The sequence below is a fragment of the Otolemur garnettii genome, unplaced genomic scaffold, assembly GCF_000181295.1.
Source record: "Otolemur garnettii isolate 467f Iridium unplaced genomic scaffold, OtoGar3 scaffold00063, whole genome shotgun sequence".
Classification (NCBI taxonomy): domain Eukaryota; kingdom Metazoa; phylum Chordata; class Mammalia; order Primates; family Galagidae; genus Otolemur; species Otolemur garnettii.
This window is the reverse complement of record NW_003852458.1, coordinates 8,900,197-8,905,810: the sequence shown is the minus strand read 5'-3', so window position 1 is coordinate 8,905,810 and position 5,614 is coordinate 8,900,197. Positions and strand designations below refer to the sequence as shown.

At 41.9% G+C, this 5,614-nt stretch overlaps 1 pseudogene; it reads right to left on the bottom strand.

Moving 5' to 3' along the window:
* The window catches only part of LOC111726382, an 8,583-nt pseudogene extending 3,795 nt beyond the window's left edge, over window positions 1-4,788 (bottom strand).
* Window positions 4,789-5,614: the final 826 nt, after the last annotated feature.

The following is a 5,614-nucleotide window of genomic DNA, read 5'->3' as shown; positions in this document are numbered from 1 at the left end:
CTCCTTCTGTCATGCCTCTTTAGCCCCTGTGGAGGATTCTCTTATCACACATTAGGTATCTCCATGTGATAAGTCCTTGGTACCTCAGTTCAATGCATTTGAAATACACTTGTCTTCTTCTCCATAACTGATCCTTCTGCTGTGTTCCCTGCCTCGCTGACTAGGACCATTATCTTCCAAAAGTTTAAATCACAGACTTTGAGGCAACCTTTTCTTTTTTATCTCCCTCATAATCCACAAAACCAAATTCCATTTATTTGTTCTTCAAAATCTTAGCTCGCGAAACTACCCACTTTTTTTTTATACTGACTGTCTCTACCCTAGGTAGGCCACCATGATTTTTTACCTATGTTATTGCACAATCTGTTAAATATTTCCCTTGCCTCTGAACTTACCACCATCCAGTGTGTTCCCCTATTGCAACCAGGTAGCTCTTTTAAGAACACAGGCCTAATGTTTTTCTGTGCTCAAAATCTTCAATTCTCTATTATTCTTGAGTTCCTGCATTAATAATAAAGTCCTGTTTTCTTAAAATGAATGCTAGGCTCTCTTTTTTATTTTCTTTTCCCCAAGCTTTTTGTTCTCTAACTCTAGGGAGAGTAGCCCCTTCCTGGTACTGTCACCTCTGTGACACATTAGTGTTTTCTCTGTGCCTCATAATCTAAAATGGACATATGATATCTTAAAAAATAATTGCTAAATAAGGTGAAAGAAAGAGTTACAGAGAAGTGAGAGGTTTTTGTTTTTGTTTTTCAGTTGCTAGGACTAAGCAGGCAGCATGGGGCAGGGGGTATTTAGGCAGGATCTTGTATATTAGTAGACTTTGGTCTTTAAGAAATAGGAATGGAGAGATGGTTCATGTTTGTAATCCTAGAACTCTGGGAGGCCAAGGCAGGGTGGATTGCCTGAACTCAGGAGTTTGACAGCAGCCTGAGAAAGAGCAAGACCCTGTCTCTAAAAATAGTGGGGCATTGTGGTGGGCGCGTCTAGTCCCAGCTACTCAGGAGGCTGAGGCAAGAGGATCACTGGAGCCCAAGGGTTTGAGGTTGCTGTGAGCTGTGACGCTATGGCAGTCTACCCATGGTGACAAAGTAAGACTCTGTTTCAGAAATAAATAAATAAAATAAAATAAGAAAAAAGAAATGGGAATGGAGACTCTCTTACATTCTCTTCCTGATTGAAGGTCATCAAAGTTATGTAGTACAACAAAGCCCTCAGAGACTATTGAGTTGTTTGCTCCTATGAGTAAATAACTGTAGTCTGCTACTAAAAACTAGGAAAATAAGTGAATAGGTTAGTTTTTGTTGTTTCTCCTCTTTATTTCTTTCTTTTTATTGGTTACTTCTAATTGATGTCCTTCCATCTAGCTGCTAGAATCTGCTAGTGACGGCCTCATGTATTCCGCAGCATTGTCCTCTCTTAAGGCATATTCTGCAGGGCTGTGTGACAGTTACTTACCCTTCCAAGTGCTATTTAAGGTTATTTTAGCTTGATCGCTGTGTTCCAGAAGCATGACCTCCAAGTAAGCAGGCAAGATACTGTATATAAATAAACATATCTCTATCTTAACACTTCCTGCACAGGAGAGTGCGATTTTAACTTTCCATGTAGTTCAGGGATATTCATCTTTGAGTGATAATTGGAAGTTTGTTGAGAAATATTTGAGACCTAAGTATTTATACTTTAGACATATTAGACCAATGTTTAAGGTTCTCCAAATGAATCTATGTTATAAGAACATAAATAAGAGAGCTAACAATAAACATTAGCTATTTATAACTGATCGAAAAGCAGTATGTTAACATCAGTGACTTTCGTCAATAAGGTTGACTGCATCTGAAACTATGAGGCCAACTGTACATCTGACCTTCCACTTTATGTAGCAAAGGTAGTTTATTGTGTTCACATAAATTATATTATTTATGGCATCTTGGTGATAGAGACAAATCTGGAGCTTTGGGGTCAAGGCAGCATAGTGTATGCTGAATTCCTGGGTATTGATGATATCTGATACCTTTAACAGTGCATTTTGGGCTGCTACAATTAAAGATCTGTCAGCGTTTCTAATATACACTACTATTTTAGAGTATGACAATCTTATTCTTTCCTGAGTTATGTGATGACAACCTTATTCTTTCCTGAGTTATGGAAGAGCATCTTTGAATTCTTTTTTCTTTTTGAGACAGTCTCACTCCATTGCCCCAGGTAGAGTGCCATGTCATCATTATAGCTCACAGCAACCTCAAACTCTTGGGATCAAGAAATCCTCTTGCCTCAGCCTGCTGAGTATCTGGGACTACAGGTGCCCACCACAACAGTTGGCTAGGATATAATTTTTTCTATTTTTAGTAGAGATAGGGTCTCACTCTTGCACGGGTGATCTCCAACTCCTGAGTTCAAGCAATCCACCCGTCTTGGCCTCCCAGAGTGCTAGGATTACAGTGGAGAGCCACCATGCCCGGACTCATCTTTGAATTCTTGTAGCAAAATTATCAGATACTTATTTTCTTTCTTTGGCATTTAAACGCTAAACAGTAAGTTTTGAGGTAAGCTAGTTTTCAGCAGCCTCATAGACAGCACTTATGTGTACACAACATACATTGCAGCCCCACATGCTGACTTATGTGAATATTATAAGAAGTAAACTATTATTTCAAATTTCAGCTTTATGATTTATATTCATTTTAAAAGGAAAGATTAAAAACTTTTTAAAAGAAGTTATTTTTAAAGTTTCTGGCTTCTTCCTACTGCCTTACCAGATGTCTACATGAAGCCTAACAATAAGTAAAGTAGATATAAGCTTGACTCATTAGTCTGCTGTTCACAGGAAAACAAAAATATCCTGCATGAAATTTTTTAAAAGTAACCCAATTAGCTACTTAATTTAGAAATAGCTTGTGCTTACGTGATCTGAACCCTTAGGTCTATACTGTTTATTTTTATTTCAAAATATTCAGGGACTACAATTGTTTATGGTTATGCAGATTGCTTTTATAATGTTTGCATCATAGTTGTAAATATGCTCATCACCCAAACAGTGTTCACTGTACTTACACAGTGTTTGCATAATACTTATACAGTGTTAGGTAGCGTTTCACCTAATCCCTCCTCCCCACTTTCACCTGCTTGATTTTCATTGAGTTTGACTTCCCTCTGTGCACACGTGTGCTCACTGGTTAGTTCCAACTTAGCAGTGAGTACATACAGTGTTTGTTTTCCATTCTTTAGATACTTCACCCAGGATAAGGTCTCTGGAGCCACCCAAATAGTTACAAAAGGCATTAATTCATCTTTATTATTATAGTTGAGTAATACTCCATGGTATACATATATATTTTGTTACTCCACTCATGACTTGATGAGAACTTGGGTTGATTCCACATCTTTGTAATTGTGAATTTTGCGTCAATACACATTTAAGTGCAGGTGACTTTGATGAAAGGACTTCTTTTCCATTGGGGAGATACATAATAATGGGATTACTGGGTCCAAGGACACATTCTGGGTTGTAAGTTCTCCATTGAGAAGCCGGCATTTAGCCTGATAGCCTGATGGGTTTTCTTCTGTAAGTTACTTGATGTTTTAACCTCACAGTTTATAGGATTTCTTCCTTCATGTTGACTTTCGCTAGTCTGGTGACCATATGTCTCAGTGATCACTTCTTTGCAATGAATCTCTCAAGTGTTCATTGAGCTTTCTTTACCTGGATATCTAAATCTCTAGCAATTCCCAGGGAATTTTGCTCAACTATTCTCTCAGTAGGTTTCACAGTCCTTCTGCATTTTCTGCTTCACCTCCAGGGATGCCTATGATTCTTATATTTTCTTTTATTTTGATGGGATTTTTTTTCTCCCTCTCACTTAAGGGGTATGTCTGTAGCATATGTTGGGCAAGAACCTTTGGCTTGGCTTGTGGGTACTTTGATGGTGGTCTGGGTTCTGGGTGGGTGCATTGGTTATAGACATCCGAAGTTTCTATTTCTTTGTAAGCTACAGCAGTGAGGAGCTATGTGTGTAGGCATATTCCTGATCTGTTAGTGATGAGGGAAGATGGAGGTCTTTAAAATACTTTCTCTATCCCCACTCCTGTGGTCTTCTTAACAGTTTGAATTACATTGGCATGCGCAGTTTAATCTTTGAGATAGTTGATAATCCTGGTGGATGAGAGTCAACCACACCCTCTATAATTGAGTCAATAAATGTTGTTAAAGGCTGTACAGATTGACCTCCCTGCCAGTAGGTCTTTTCTTACCAGAAAGAACCTGGTGTTCTTTGGTGTTATTTTGGAGACCTGTGATGGGCTGTAGTCCCTCAGGAGAAGGACTGGAATGCCCCAGTAAGTAGATGGAACCCTGAAACTTCCAAGTGAGTTCGTACTCTCCACCATGGCAGAGGAGGGTGGGGGAGTGAGACTGCATAGACTGGGTGTGGAGAGCCTTCCCTCGGACTCACAAAAGCCAGTAAGGTAGCTATCATAGCAGAGGTCAAAGGTCCCTGCCAGGCTATAGGGAATAGCCAGCAGGGAGGGGCTGAAGGGCCCCCCACAAAGCCAGAAAGTCTGCTTGTGGGGTTGAGGGCATCTCAGATTCACAATCTGGCTGCTAGGAGTGGGTTTTGCTCTTCTCTCCCTCTGGTGCTCTGCAGTCTCTCTTTGGCATCTGCTGGCATGCAGCAGCCAGCTGAGCTCCCCAGCAATAGTGATGTGGCTTGGAGCTTCCTTGTCCTGGATTCCTCCCTGAGCTGAGAGTGGGGCTTTCCTGTGGTGGAGTGTGCTATGTCTGGGACCCATGCTGCACTCTGCTCTCAGTTTTGCCCATGTGGGCTCCTTTTCATCTTGAGATTAATTAACGAATCTCCCCTGCTTGCTTCTGAGAAACATGATTGATTCCTGAGTGTATGGGTCTATGTGGGCCTGTCCGCAGGTCTCAGTCCCAATATGTCAAGGAGAAGTATGCTGGTTCTGAATTACCTGTGGAGTACTCAAGCAGGTCTGATGTCCTTCAGCTTCAGAGTGTGCCCTGCTCTGATAGAGCAGCTGGGAGAGCAGCACCAGGAAGGGCCAGTGAGCAGGGAGCTTATAGTCCTAGCACTCCTTAGTCTGCTGCAGGTTTTTAAGAGGAAAGATATGAGCTCCGGTCTCTGTGGGAGACTTGGTGTGCTAGAGAAGCAGCTGCTCCTGAGAGCTGTAGCTCATTAGTCTTTCTTGGCAGTGGTAAGTAGATAGGGGAGGGGCAGGGAAGGAAGAATATGAATGGAGGAGTGGCTAGCTCTCTGGTCATCTCTTTCAGGAAGAGAGCCCTAGCCTCTTGGGTGGTGTGGTCACACAGATCTTCTAGGATCCATGGTGTGAGTCAAGAGTTCAAAATGTGTGAAAATGAATGAGAGGAGAACTGAGGGGCTACAGCACCCTGGGGGAGGACAAAGGTGCACGGTGGGTAGAAAGGCAATGTGGCACCTGCTGTCTCAACTCAGGTCTGTGGTGATGTGAAGCAACCCCAAAGGGGCTGGAAGGCTGGTGCTTTGTACTTAGGAAGCTCCAAGTGCATTGGCAACAGCTGCGTTGGGGCTCATGAGTGTAGAAGGGCTCTCTAGAAGGTTGGGAGGCTGCTGACTGC